This window comes from Erinaceus europaeus, chromosome 1, assembly GCF_950295315.1.
Source record: "Erinaceus europaeus chromosome 1, mEriEur2.1, whole genome shotgun sequence".
Lineage (NCBI taxonomy): Eukaryota > Metazoa > Chordata > Mammalia > Eulipotyphla > Erinaceidae > Erinaceus > Erinaceus europaeus.
The window spans coordinates 46,781,210-46,796,999 of record NC_080162.1 but is presented as its reverse complement, the minus strand read 5'-3'; the positions used below and the strand labels follow the sequence as shown (position 1 = coordinate 46,796,999).

Below are 15,790 nucleotides of genomic sequence, written 5' to 3'. Positions count from 1 at the left end.
GATTCCACTTGTAAGGTTCTTATCTTCTCATTTTCTGTTTTACCCCTAGAAGAGGGAGTTGGGTCCCATGGATGCTAAATCCATGTAGAGACAGCCAAGCACATTAGAGTGAAGTTCCCAAGAGGACTTTCTGGAGGAAGAGGTTGCAAAGAACAGCAGAACCTACAGTGCAGATTTCCACTTTTTTTTTAATATTTATTTTTTATTTATTCCCATTTGTTGCCCTTGTTTTTATTGCTATAGTTATTGTTGTTGTTATTGATGTCGTTGTTGTTGCATAGGACAGTCAGAAATGGAGAGAAGAGGGGAAGACAGAGGGGGGAGAGAAAGAAAGACACCTGCAGACCTGTTTCACCGCCTGTGAAGCGACTCCCCTGCAGGTGGGGAGCCGGGTGTTTGAACTGGATCCTTATGTTGATCCTTGTGCTTTGTGCCGCCTGCGTTTAACCTGCTACGCTACTGCCCGACTCCCAGATTTCCACTTTCTAACCCACCTAAGGATATGTACTAGGAAGGAGTTTGTGGCTGGACAGCCCCAACCTCAAGGCCTCTCATTCCTGAGGCACCCAGGAGGAATTTGTCCCTGGTGGCTTGGGGCAGGCACAGACCCTGCCTCTGAACCTGCTCTGCCTCCAGGTCTGTCTGCATGCCAGGCCAGGACTGGGCCCCCGCCTACTCCTCCCTCCAAATGTTGCAGGAAGAAAGGTTCAGAGCCACGGTTATTATGGGGATCACATACCTCAGGAGAGGTGGGTACTCACAGCCACAGCTGACTGAATGCAGCATTATTCGCAATCACAAGAGGCTACAAGACACCTGACATTCATAACTAGGGACAGGGCTAGGATTTGGGCACAGTCATGTGTGACTCAGGTGTCAGGGGAGAGCAGGAGGGTCATGAATGATCACTAGAGCTATTGCTCACAAAGGACTTCAGACATGAGGTCTCTTCCAAATATACTAGCTGCTTATTTTATTTTATCTTATTTTTGGTTATCTCCAGGCCTTACTGCTGCAGGCTGACTTTTTCAGATAGAGACAAAGAGGTGGAGGTTTGGGGGGGGGGACCCACCATGTAGGGTCAAGAGCATAATGGTCTGTCTTCCCTCCTCTCTCCATTTCTCTCTGTCCTATATGACAACGATGGCATCAATAACAACAACAATATAAAAACAAGGGCAACAAAAGGGAAATTTTTTTAAAAATTTTTTTAAAGAGCATAATGGACTTAGCAATGGAAATAGCAAAAGACCTAAGGCACCAGAGATCCTAAGTTCAATCTCCTGTACCACCATAAACCAGAACTGAGTCTGGTGACAAAAAATAGAAAACAAAGCTCTGAAGTTTCCTTCAAAGAGACGGGTGCCAGGCTCGAACCTGGGTCTAACACAAGAGTGTGCAAGGACCCGGGTTCAAGCCCCCATTCCCCACCTGCAGGGGGAAAGCTTCACAAGTGGTGAGGCAGTGCTGCAGGTGTCTCTCTGTCTCTCTTTCCCATTTCCCCCTTCCTCTCAATTTCTAGCTGTCTCTATCCAATGAATAAATAAAGATAATAAAAAAATTAAAACAAAAACGCATGGCAAATCAGTGCACTATCCAAGTGAGCTATTTTGCCAGCCTTCTTTTAGCTCATTTAATTCCTCCATCTCAGGAGGAAGGACCACTGTCATCATTTTAAAATGGGGAAATCGAGGTACCAAGTGAACAAATCCCTTGCTTAGGGTTCACCTTGATGCAGACGGTAAAGAGCAGAGGCCCTCAGAACCAGCCTGTAGCGTGACCCCATCCCCACCCAGCCTCACCTCGGCAAGGCTCCCTTGCCAAGAACACCCTAGAATCTAGGAAAGAAGAGGAAGATATGGGGGCAGAGCAGTGGGGCACCCAGTTGAACACACGTTACAGAACACAATGACCAGGATTCAAGTCCTGGTCTCCACGTGCAGGGGCGAAAGTTTCATGAGTAGTGAAGGAGTATTGCAGATGTCTCTCTCTCCCTTTCTATATTCCCTCACTCTCAATTTCTCTGTGTCTCTACCCAATAAACAAACAAACAAATGACCAAGAATGAGGTGGTGGAGATGCAAATGATCTTCAGCACCTCCTGTCCTGCCAGCCCTAGGGGAGCAGGTGTGATTAGAAGAGGCCTGGCTGAAGTCTCCTCTGTCTGAAACTCATTCTGATAACCCAGCCACCGTGGTGGCCAACTCCTCTTTCTAGTCAATTACAGCCTGAGGGGCCCAGTGATGATTTTTATAGCCTTTCCTGGAGTCCTGACAAGGAAAACCAAATGATCCACAGGGCCCCTTTCATCACAGAACAGCTCAGCCAGTCTTCCTGGTTGGGGATGGAGGGAGGAAAGGAAAATCACTTTTCCCCTCACTCCTCACTCAGAACCCCTCGGCAGAACCCCAGGCCAGGCGGCCCACATGTTGGTGTGGAGAAAATCTGTTCTCAAGCAGAACTAATTGGCAGCAGAAATGGAATTTCCAGACCCTAGCCCGCCTGCCTCCCCCCCCCCCAAAAAAAAGTCTAAACATGTTTGATCCCTGGGAATGACCCTTCAAAATAGTTCTTCCAGACATGCCAGGAGTAGCTGCCCAAGCGTGACCATCAGCCTCACACAGACAAGGCCAACACTGGTCACCACCTGACCAGTTGGCCTTTTTGGTAATAAGATAGTCACTCAGTGACACGAACCAGCCTATCCAGGAAGGAGTGGGCATTTACTCTGCCATTTCCCAACACCATTTCCTTCCCCCAAGGAAGAATAGTTGGCTTGGGGGGACCCCACCCCCTGATTCACAAATACCAGTTCATGTGAAATCAACACACACACACACACACACACACACACACACCGACCAGTTTTAGGGACACATTGACTTGAGCTAATGAACATACACACACACATACACATCTATACACACACACACACACACACATACACATCTATATATACACACACACACACATATATATCCTCCAGTGATATTTCAGGAATAAGCATACGATCCAACAGGAGACATCAGGAAGTTGGGGGGTCAGCCCAGCCTGTTCAAGCATCAGCTGGCATGTCACAGGTTCAATCCCCAGCACCAACCAATGCCAGAGCTGAGCAGTGCTCTGATTATCTATCTATCTATTTTCTCTCACAGTAAATAAATCTTTTAAAAGACAGAATAAGACACGAGGGGGAAAAAACTATACAGGATCCTAATTCTTGCCACTGCAGAATGAAGCAACCTGCCCAGAGTCGCACAGCATGATGGTTGGAAGCTGATGATTTGAAGCCAAGTCTTCAGGACTGAGGAGCCTGCAGTGCTTATCTACTAGGCTCTCAAACAAGGCAGGCCAAACTCCAGAGGAAGCCAAATGAACCGGGCTCAAACCCAGCTCTTCTATTTGATTACCTGTATTGTTTGGAGCAAGTTACTTAACCTCTCTTTTTCCTTGATTTCTATATCCAGGAAGTGAGGTTTCTAGGAGCACCTCCACTTGCTTATAAGCTCTGAGAGCTGAATGAATTACCAGCAGCGTAATGTTTGTGCGACATTCACAGGATAAAGATTTCTCCCTCTCCCCTACCTACATGTGCTTCCCACACGTGGTAAGAATCAGACACTAGAAAGGCAGGTGGAGCAGAAGAAGGAGAGGTCAGTACTGTCATGGCTTTTGATCCTGATCCCACATTTTCTTTCCCAGAGGGAAGCTGTCAGACTCAGTTCCCCTCCAGAGCACCTGGACCACAAAGATGACATGGCATGAACCTGAAGCCCATTCAAGGTAATCAGATATTCTCAACCCTGGAGACACACATTTCATGGCAACCAGCCCTCCTCCTGGGAGTGGTGAAGGTCCAGGGAAAATTCTACTCACTCAAGGGGCCAAAGTAAAACATTTATACAATAACAAATGCTACATGGTAGAGGGTGGCATTAGAATTATGTAGACACATAGGAAAATAACTTAGTGCTGCTATGAGTTGCTTCAGGGAGTTTCAGTCAGTGATGGACCCAGCAGTCCCAACAGCCCACAGTCCTAGTAGCCTACTCCATATAGCCCAGGGGGGAGCGTGCTATGCCATAGAGGTTTGTATGATTACATTCCTGTTCATTGTGACACACAATGAAATCAAATCACCTTTTTGACACCTTCAGCAGAATATTTCCTCATCGTTACATGACCCATGTAAATTATCTCCTATTCCCTAAGGCCCAGCTACACATCTGAGACTTGCCACATCTACACTTCTGCCAGCATGTATGTGCTAGGACAGGTGCAAGAATACCCAAAGTAGCTCTTGTATAATAGAAAACAGACAGACAAGTGGAACCAACTCACGTGCTCTTAGAGAAGAGAAACAAATTTTGATATATCCTGGAATAGTATACTGCAGTGAAAATGGAGAAACCAGTATGGGAAGCAAGTACAATGGCCATGCAAAATTACTTTCATGTTTGAGGCTCTAAGGTCTCATATTCAATCCCCAGCACCGCCAAAAGCCAAAGCTGCTCTTGAAAGAAAGGAGGGGCGGGGAGAGGAGAGGGAAGGAAGGAGGGAGGAAGGAAGGGTAGAGGAAAGGAAGGATGGAGAGAAAAATAAAATGAGCTATACATTCTCCATATCATCACTGTTGAAAGAAAAACAAGCTCTATTCAACCATATAGATGAGTTTTCATAACACTTTATACAAGTAAAATTCCTACAGACAGTATATAATGTGACTTTTTATAAAGTTCAAAACAATAAAAATAAAAAATATATTACTTTGAAATGTATAAGTGATAAAAAAAACTAGTGTTTAAAAAAAGGGGGATGGGGAGATAGTATAATGGTTCTGCAAAGAACTTTCATGACTGAGGCTCTGAGGCCCCAGGTTCAATCCCCACATCACCATAAGCCAGAGTTTAGCAGTACTCTCGTAAGAAAAAGGAAGAAAGGGGGCATTAAGTTGAAAAGGTGTTAGAAATGGATAGTGTAAATTGTTGCACAATGTTGTGAGTTTCTTTGAAAATAATTAAAGTAGTAATTTATGTCATAAATCAATGTTTTATCACAATTTATTTTAAAGCAAGGGGGAAAATAAACTCAAAATTTAATATAATAGAAACACAAGGAGCAACAAATAGATATGTTATTGTCAAATTCTGTTTCTTGGTGTGGATGATGGGTATACAAGTGCTTTTTACTTTATAAATAGATAAATAAAGACTTTAGGTTGGAAGGCACAAATAAGAGGTGATTGACCCCCTATTTATTTTATTTTCATAAAAAGGAGGGAGCGAAGGAAGGAGGGAGGTAGGGAGGGAGAGAAAGAGAGAGGGAGAAAGACCAGAGCACTGCTCAGCTCTGATTTATGGTGGTGCCAGTTGAAACTGAGACCTCTGAAGCTCAGCTGTGGGAGTCTTTGGCATAACCATTTTGCTATCTCTCTGGCTACGTCTATATATATATATATTGTTTTCCCACCAGGGTCATTGCTGGGGTTCAGTATCTGCACAATTTCACCAAAGGTCTCAGAGTCCCCCCCCCTTTTTTTTGACAGAGGGTGAAAGACAGAGAGAGATAAAAAAAAAAAAAAAAGGGGGGGTGGGGAAAGGGGAAACGCCTACAGCACTGCTCCACCAGCTTAACCCCAGGCCCTTGCACACGGGTATGTGTTCACTCTACCAGAAGAGTCACCTGCTAGCCCCCTACACATACTTTTAAGAAAAGTTCAAATCAGAAACCTGTTATGTCAACCTCTGGAGAAAGATGAATCTCTTATGCAGACCCCGGGAAGAAGGTATTACTTAATGATTCTGTCTTGAAAGTTTTACAGACAATGAGACTCAGGTGATTCATTGCTCATGACAGAACCCCTTCCAGCCAAACAACCTTTCTAGTCAAATAGTCACAGCTCCTTCCAGCTGGAAGAACAACCTCATGACAGGACCCCTTCCAGACAAATGGACAGTCTCGTGACAGGACCTTTAAGTCAATCAGATGGCAGTGTGATTGAACCCTATCTCCTCTCACTGGTCCTCTATCTCATCCCCCCTCCTTTTTTTTTTTTGTCTCCAGAGTTATCACTGTGGCTCAGTGCCTGCACCACAAATCCACTGCTCCTAGCCATCTTTTGCATTGTTGTTGTTGGATAGGACAGAAAGAAATTGACAGAGGAGGGGAAGACAGAGAGGATGAGAGAAGGCTAGACACCTGCAGACCTGCTTCACTGCTTGTGAAGTGACCCCTCTGCAGGTGGGGAGCCGGGGCCCCTTGCGCTTTGTACTAGTGTGCTTAGCCCAGTGCACTAAGGCCCCTTCCTACTACCCTTTATAAACCCAGAACCCCAGTCTCAGAGCAAGATAATTTTTTTAAAGAATTTATTTATTTATTCATGAGAAAGATAGGAGGAGAGAAAGAACCAGACATCACTCTGGTATATGCGCTGCCGGGAATCGAACTCAGGACCTCATGGTTGAGAATCCAATGTTTTATCCAGTGCACCACCTCCCAGAGCATGCAAAATGATTCTTTGAGTCATGAGCTGGCCATCTCCTCAGGTTGGGCTAGCACCTCATTAAATCTGCTTTTCTCACAATGCTTGTTTCTCAGTGAATTGGCCTTCTGAGCCTCTAGCCTTGAGAGAGCATGACAGCATTTGGCTTTCCAAACTCGGGGGTGGTGAAGCCCCTAGGGGTAGAGGGTGGTCTTAGGTCCTCATGTGCTAGTGGGAAAAAAACACCCAGGATACACAGCCAAATGTTGTTGTTTTTTAATGTAGAACAGAATGTACAGAAGGACCCCATCCCTTTTTTTTTTTTAAGTGTTTATTTATTACATGAAAAAGAGAAAAGTCAAGCACTGCTCAATTCTGACACATGGTGGTGCTGTTGGGAATTGAACCCGGGGCTTCAGGTATGTAAGTCCTATGCTGAACTATCTCCCCATCCTCATTGTTCTCTTTTATATTAAAAAAAAAAAACCTTAAAATTAAAAACACTTTAATTGTAGTAAAATATAGCTAACACAAAATCTACCATTTCCACTCTTTTGAAGTGTATCATTCAGAGGCACTAAGTGTATTCACATTGCGCCAGCAAAATAGCTCACTTGTATAGTCCACTGTCTTGCCATGTGCACAAGCCAGGTTCAAGCGCAGCCCCACTACAATGAAGGAAGCTTCAGAGCTGTGATCTCCTCTCCCTCTCTTTCTCTGTCCCTCTCTCTCTCCCTTTCTCTCTCTCTCCATATATATATAATTGTGTATTCATACTAAAACTGCATGTCCATAGGATAATGTGACTCCCCACTGCCCTGTATCTCCACCCCTGCGAACCACCATTCTACTATCTGTCTGTTTTAGGCATCCCCTCTAAATGGAATCATACAACATTTGTTCTTTTGCTGGAATAGTCTTTTTTGCTTTGTTTTGTTTTCCGACTTCAATGTCATTTTACTGAAGAAATGTTGATTTTTTTAAATCTTATTTTTAAAATTAAAATCGCAAAAGAAAGAAAGAATTGCACCAAAGTAAAGGACTCTGGGGTGGGAGTGGGGGGGGGGTTCGGATCCTGGAACATGATGGCAGAAGAAGACCTAGTAGGGGTTGAATTGTTATAATTGGAAAACTGAGAAATGTTACACATGTACAAACTATGATATTTTACTATCAACTATAAACCATTAATCTTCCACTAAAGAAGGAGAGAGAGGGATAAAGGAAGGGAGGAAGGAAGGAAGGAAGGGAGATGAGCCAGGAGGTGGCACAAGGGATATAACATTGGATTCTCATGCATGAAGTTCCTGTGCCATAGTGATGCTCTGGTTCTCTCTTCCTACCTCATGAGGAAAGAAAGAAAGAAAGAAAGAAAGAAAGAAAGAAAGAAAGAAAGAAAGAAAGAAAGAAAGAGGAATAAGAGAGAGGTAGAAAGAAAAAGGAAGGAAAGAAGAAAGGAAGGGAGAGATGAATATGAATAAATGAGCAGTACAGAAGAGAGACTCTTGAAATGTATTTTATTTATTATATATCAGTTAGAGATTAAGTGTTTCATGTGCATATGTGTGTGGTGGGGAGCATAGGCAGCTCACACAGCTGAGCATACATTATTACTATGTACAAGAACCTATTACTATGTACAGCAACCCTGTTCCCCACCTGCAGGGTGAAGCTTCACAAACAATGAAGCAGGGCTGCAGGTCTCTAGCTCTCTCTCTCCCTCCCTTCTCAATTTCTCTGTCTTAATAAATTTTTAAAAAAGGGAAAAAAAATGGTAGCTGGGAGCAATGGATTTGTTATGCAGGTACCAAGCTTCAGAGATAATCCTGGTGGCAATACAAGAGGGAGAGGGGGAGAGGAAGGGGGGAAGGAGGGAGGGGGGGAGAGAAGGAGAGGGAAAGATGGAGAGGGGGAGGAGGAGAGAGACAGGGAGGAAAAAACACAATGATTATGCAAAAGACTTTCTAGCCTGAGGTTCTCCGAACTTCAGTCCCCAACACTACCATAGGCCAGGGTTGAGCAGGGATCCAGTAAAGAGAGAGGGAGGGAGGGGAGCTAGAGTACCACTCCAGTACAGTTTTGGGAATGAAACCAGGAGCCTCAAGCGTGAGTCCTACACTCTCCCAGCTGAGCTATTTCTCCATCTGTTGGAGGGTAAACTCTTAGCAATAGTTACCTGGAGTGGACACGGAAGTACTTGGATTTTAACTCAGATGGTTTTTCCTACCATGCAAGATAAAATAATAAATTCAGCAGCCCAGGATATAACACATTAGATAAAGCACTGGACTCTCAAATGTGAGATCCCAAATTCAATTCTGGGCACTGCATGTACAGAAAGATGCTCTGGTTCTTTCTCTCAAATAAATAAACAGTTTTAAGCGATGTTTGTCTGTTTTATTTAGATAGATAGATAGATGATAGATAGATAGATAGATAGATAGATAGATAGATAGATAGATAGATAGATGATAGGGAGAAAGAGAATAAGACCAGAGCCCAGAAGCTTCCTTCAGTGTGGTAGGGGCCAGGCTTGAGCCTCGGTCATGTACACAGCAAAGCAACACACTTTTGCTAACTCAATAAATTCACTTTTAGTTGTTGCTGTTGTCTTCTGTGTGCCTAGGTCCATTCTCTCCACCACAGATGCACTTCTCTTAGCTAATGTCCCCATGAGAGCCTCCCTCTTTGGCCTAGACTTTTAGAGAAGCAGAACTTGGGAACGAGAAATATTTTCCTCTCATGCTTGTTAGCTTAAAAGAACTGGAAAGAACCCACCTGGCTCCCAGGGTTTCTAAAAATAGACAACTGTCTTAACTTCTCTATAAGTTTGGCTTAGCTGTTCCTTCTACTTGTTCCAAGGTGCTGTTTCTATTAGAGAAGCGTGAGCAACGCACAGAACCCTATGAGCAGGAGCAAACCTGACCAGAAGAGGGATTAACCAGGAGTGGAGGCTGGCTGGACAGCCTGTGAGTGCAGAGAGCGCATGCAGAGCAGTCGGGCCCATGTGCAGCTGTTGTAGACGGCTCCTTATTCCCACCAAACGCACAGCAACGAGGAGTTTGACTGCTGGCGTTTCAGGCTAGAAGAGGGAGATGAAGGATGTGTCTTGAAACCTAGTGTCTGCTTTGAAGCTCTCCGGGTGATGACTAAGGATGGTTCATAAGAGGATTTTTGAGACCCTGGGCCTAAGCTTATGTGCTGTGGAGCCAGCTGTGTGTTGCTAAGAAGTAAACAACCAGCTCTTTCGGGAAAGTGTGGGTACAGACAAATGTCCACATGTAAACACATGCACATATATACTTGGCGTTTGTTATAGATTACGTTGATATCCAGTGTGTGTAGCACATAATTCACTGATAAAATAATATTTACACATCAGCAAAACAGTTCACCTGGACGGGGTGCTACTTTGTCATGTGCTCAGCCCAGGTTTAAGTGTAACCCCCACTGCATTGAAGGAAACTTTGTGTTCTGGTGTCACTTGCTCCCTCTCTGTCTCTCTGATCCTGAATGACAAAGTTGGCCCAAAGCACTGAAACCCTGTAATTAAATATATATATACAGGTCCTGGAAAAGGATGACAGAGGACCTAGTGGGGGGCTGTATTGTTATGTGGAAAACTGAGAAGTGTTATGCATGTGCAAACTATTGTATTTACTGTGGAATGTAAAACATTAATACCCCAAAAGAAAAAAAAAAAATATATATATATATATATTGGAAAAGGAGGTGGCAGAGAGGGGACAGGGTCTGACTTGTATGCATGAGTTAGATCCCTATTTTCATATGCTAGAGCAATGCCCTGGTTCACTCTCTCATTTAAAAAAAATTAACCTTAAAAAAAAAAAAAAGAAAGTAGACGAGGGAGACAGCATAATGGTTATGCAAACAGACTCTCATGCCTGAGGCTCCTAAATCCCAGGTTCAATCCCCCACACCAGCATAAACCAGAGCTGAGCAGTGCTCTGGTGTTTCTCTCTGTGTGTGTCTCTCTCTCTGCATCTCTCTCTGCATCTCTCTCTGCATCTCTCTCAAAAAAAATTAAATAAATAAAATTTTTAAAAATATAAAGAAAAATAAATTAATTGAAAAGAGAAATTTTGACTTATTATTTGTGTTTTAAATATAATTTAATCATAACCTTATAATGCTTAAGGGTCAGGGAGACAATATTAATTGTAGTATAACCAACTGACTTAAGTGCCTGAGGCACCAGAGACCCCAGATTCAATCCCTGGCACCACCAGCTAAGCGGTGGCCTTACCCCTGAAATTTAATTTTTAATAATGGCTCTGTTTAGCAGCCAGTTTACCAAACTCATGAAAAAGGTGACAGTTGGCTTTCACAGACACACCTGGCACCTGGGCTTCTGCCCCCCCCCACACATTGTGTTGGGACCACATGGCAAGAGTGTCAGAAATGGGGGGGGTATCGGGCGGTGGCGTAGTGGGTTAAGCGCACGTGGCACAAAGCGCAGGGACCGGCGTAAGGATCCCGGTTCAAGACCCCGGCTCCCCACCTGCAGGGGAGTCGCTTCACAGGTGGTGAAGCAGGTCTGTAGGTGTCTATCTTTCTCTCCCCCTCTCTGTCTTCCCCTCTTCTCTCCATTTCTCTCTGTCCTATCCAACAACGAACAACATCAACAATGGCAATAATAATAACCACAACAAGGCTACAACAACAAGGGCAACAAAAGGGGGGGGGGGGGAATGGCCTCCAGGAGTGGTGGATTCATGGTGCAGGCACCCAGACCAGCAATAACCCTGGAGGGAAAAAAAGAAAAGAAATGGGGAGGAAGCCCTTCCCCTCCACCTCTACCCGGCCCCAGAGCTGTTCTCATTACAGGGTGGGGGGCTGGGATGCTTGGGAAGGGCAGAGGTACAAAGGAGCATCTCTGAGTCACCTTGGGCACAGAGGCAAGAGGAGACAAAGGAGAGCCAACAGGAGATGAAGCCAGTTGAGAACACTCCTTTGAGGTTGTCTGGAAAGAAGTGGAGTGTGTGTGTGTGGGGGGGGGGGGACTAGGGCTGGTGTTGAACTTCCAGTGACAAGTATCAATAGTTGAGGGCTCTGCAAGCAGCAGACATCTGGGTTAAATCACTCAGCACACGTATTTAGCTGGGAGACTGAGCTGTGCTTTTGGCAATCCACTAGGCTTTCCAGGAGCTTGCCAGGCTGAAGGCCATTAGCTCTGACCTCAGTAGTGTGGCACTAAGACCATCAAGTGTTGCTTGGAGTCTACATTAAATCCAAGGAGAGGGAGGGGGAAGGGGCTTTCTCCTCTCAAAACACAAAACTCTTTGTATTTGTTGTGTATGTCCCAATTTTTCAGTATCTTAAATGAGATAGAGCATAAAGCGCTGCTCTAGCAGCTATGGAGTTTGCCTTTGCCACTTTCATGAGGCAAGAGGGAGCAAACCCCAGGGACCTCCAGAAATCAAAGCTAGTGTAAGAGATAGACCACTGAGCCATACCTTGATGACATAACCTTGCCATTGTCTCAGACACTCTCACCCACTTTAGATACAGCTAGGGTGGGGAAGATAGCATAATGGTTATGCAAAAAGACTTTCCTGCCTGAGACTCTAAAGTACCATGTTCAATCCTCAACACCACCATAAACCAGAGCTAAACAATGCTCTTGTTTCTTCCTCACATTAAATAAAACAAATAGGGCTAAGGGCACACCATAATGGTTATGCAGAAAGCCTTCCATGCCTGAGATACCAAAGGTCCCAGGATCAATCCTCAGCACCACCACAGGCCAGAGCTGAATAATAAATAAATCAATTTAAAAAATAGATTCAACCAGGAGTCAGGCGGTAGCACAGTGGGTTAAGTGCAGGTAGCATGAAGTGCAAGGACCAGCATAAGGATCACAGTTAGAGCCCCCGGCTCCCCACCTGCACAGGAGTCGCTTCATAAGCAGTGAAGCAGGTCTGCAGATGTCTATCTTTTTCGTCCCCTCTCTGTCTTCCCCTCCTCTGTCCATTTCTCTCTGTCCTATCCAACAAAGACAGCATCAATAACAACAACAATAATAACTACAACAATAAAACAATAAGGGCAACAAAAGGGAATAAATAAATATTTTTAAAAAATAGATACAACCTGTGCTTTCCAGCTATGTTCATGGAATGAGAGCTGCAAAAGAATACTAGAGATTTCCTGAAATAACCCTTGGTGTTGTAGATGAGAAACTGAGGTCAAGATGAGGAAAGTGATTTGCTTGAGCTTGCAAAAAAGAGGAAGAACAGAAGAGGTCCAACCCTTCCAATTTTCTTTGAATGAGGATAGAGGGGTTTTCTGAGGGACAAGTCAGTCCTCCCTAAAGCTTAGACCTCTGCTCTGGTATCAATGTCACATGGGGGCAGAGGGCTTGAGCCAGTCCCTGAATGAGTGGGGCCTAGCACAGATCTGTCACAGGGCAGAATTTTCCAGGAGTTGTGCCCCTCTTATCCTATGGTCTTGTCAGTGTTTCCATTTAATTAATTAATTAATTATTTTAATTTTCCAGGGGAAGAGAAAAGAGGCCTCATCTGAGTGTTGCCCAGATGTGGGGCTCCTGAGGGATTCCCCACCTGCTATGTCTCCTGGCCCTGGGGTGTGACATGCATCCACCTTCAGTGCCAGCTGACTCTATTCAAGTCTTATCTCTTGGCTGCTGCTGGTCACAGCTGGCAGGGCTCTATGCAAATAGCAAGCGATAGTATTCATATGCGACTCCCCCAGGGAGGGCATGTGGAAAGCACTGTATGTGTTTCACAATTCTGTTTCGTCCAGAAGAGCAGTGGGGGCCCAGGATGATTTGAAACAGATTTTTGAAAAAGGCAAAATAAAATTGGAACAAAACCTAGTAAAGGCATGTGCCAGCCTCTCCACTCCCCAGCACTCTCCACACCGCCTCCTATTAACCCTCTTCTCTCACACCCCAGGAGCCCCCCTCCCCAAAGCCAGATCACGGGGTGCTCTGCATCCAAGTGTGGAGCCCCTGCCCACTCCAGTATGGCGACCCTCACCCTGGCTAGCAGCATCTAGACGGTGGCAGCCACTCAGACTGTTCTTACAAGTAACACTTGCTTAGAGTCCCGCCACCCCCACTTGCTGAGGTCACCCCAGAAACACAGGTCTCATCTGTGTCCTGCATCAATCTGGGTCAGTCATTTCACTTCTCCCAGTGGCCGTTTGCTCTGTGTACAATGAGGGTGCTGTAAGAGTGTAGAGACCTCCAGAGCTCAAAGTCAAAACAGTTAGCTTTGGTGCAACATAACTCCTAAAAAGAAAAAAAAAATGATGATGATGAAAATAAATAAATAAATAAATAAATAAATAAATAAATAAATAAATAAAACAAAACAACTAGCATGGTGCCTGGCATAGAGTAGAGAGACTCAAGAAGCACTGGTCACGGTTGAATCCCTAAAGATCACCCCCATTCGACTGTTACAGAGACAGACAAATGGGGGTAATAGGGGTAAGGTCACACAGCAAAACCCAGCAGTCTCTTCTCTGCTCAGCCCAGGGTGTCTGCTCCACCCTGGAGCTCAGCGGGCAGTCCTCCTCACACCTCACCTGCTCTGAAGGCTGATCCACTGGGACTGGCAGCACAGAACACTTAGTACTTACCAGGGGAGCTAGCCGGAGCATTCAGAGCTGGGTACCGGCAGCCTGACTCTCTATTGTTGCAAGCCAACGGCAGCTCCCATCCTGTCCACTGCGGGAGATGAGCTAGGGCTCGGGGAAGTTCATCCTGACCGGCCTCAAGAAGCCCACGGTTCCAACTTGGGGGTCTGATAACGCAGCCGAGGGGATTATCGGAGCTGTGTCAGGGTGCAGACTGCAGTGGAGTTGGGCTTCCAGGAAGCCTGCCTGCCCCCCACCCCAGCCAGCCCCACTCTCCCCGGATGCTGCCGGCTGCTCTGGTCGCAGCAGATAGTCGCTCTGAGCTCCGTCAGGGAGAATTCCATGCTGGCCCCCAGCAGGCGGAGCCCCCACCCCGGCACCTCCCACCCCCTACTCCCATCTTGGCAAGGGGACTGGGAAAAGGCAGCTAATTTCAAGTCCGCACGGCGTTTGTGGTCGCGTCCTGAACTTTCCTCGATTAATCACGGAGCATCTGATTTCTGCTTTGCCTCAGAGGGGGGTGTGGGGGACGCCTGGAAGTTTCTGTTTACTCCATTCTGCACCGGACTGCCTGCTAATCACAAACAGACAGGGACACTCTTTCTTGCCCTCCCCACTCTTGCTTCTCCTTTCTCCACTTACCTTGCCACTTCCCCATGCTCCTTGCTCACTCTTCCTCTCTTCCCCCTCCCCATCTGGTCCCCTCTTCCAGCTGATGTGTTCCCACATATCCCCTCCTCTGGTGTTGGCTCCTCTCAGCACCACCCACTTTTTCTAGGATGCTAATTAGCTTGGCCTACCCCCACCCAGCTTTACATTCAGTAGTCAGGCTCTTAGTGCCACCCACCCCCCCTCAATGTTTCTCCCCTCAATGTTTCACAAACATCCCAGTTGTTTCAGAGAGGCTCCTACCCCCAACCCCAGCCCTGTTGTATTTGTGCATGTGTGACTCCTACCAACTTGAGAGTGTCTTCAAGCAGTGGGGAGCCAGGCACAGAGCACATGGCTCCTTCTGTCACCTCAACACGTCTCTGGTTTCAGATTCTGCTTAGGGGTGGACCTGGGAACAAAGCCCCCATTGACCGCGGCCTCCCAGCTTTGTACCATCTAGAAATGAACTTTCTCTGGGGCCTCTTCTAGGATCCTTCTACACTGCTGTGACTACAGAAAAGAAACTGGGACTAAAACAGCCCAAAGAACAAAACCAACAACGCCCTCTCCCACAAGCACTTGTACTTGCAAAGGCAATTTAGTGAGAGCTTGGAAAATTAAAACAAGCATCCCAGTCACCCAGAACACACCTGCCACCTCCTTACATGTGTGCATAAGGAGGCACAGATGAAGACATCTGCTTTAAAAAAGCAAAAGATCTATTAAAGGGACTATTTTGGAACAAAGGTAAAATGTCTCACAAAACAGTGGTTAGGGCAGGAGTGGCTCAGTGGTCAGCACAGGACTTACATTCATGAAGCTCTGGGTTTGGTCCCCATATACCAGAGCAAACTCTGGTTTCTCCTGATCTCTCTCTCTCTTTCACTTAATCTTTACTTATTTATTGGATAGAGACATCCAGAAATTGAAAGGAAATGGGAGTTAGGGAGAGAAACAGAGATACCTGCAGCCCTTCTTCACCACTTTCAAAGCTTTCCCCCAGCAGGTGGGGACAGGAACCTTGAACCTCAG

General features: G+C 45.7%; 1 protein-coding gene across 2 annotated transcripts in view; it reads right to left on the bottom strand.

Annotated features, from left to right (window-relative positions):
* Positions 1-14,441, bottom strand: part of RIPOR3 (RIPOR family member 3) — a 94,072-nt gene extending 79,631 nt beyond the window's left edge. Inside the window, exon 1 of one of the 2 annotated variants that reach the window (XM_060185372.1) lies at positions 14,111-14,441. The gene's annotated coding sequence lies outside the window, so the exon portion shown is untranslated. The remainder of the gene's footprint in view (positions 1-14,110) is intronic. The other variant, XM_060185393.1, reaches the window with a different exon arrangement.
* Positions 14,442-15,790: the final 1,349 nt, after the last annotated feature.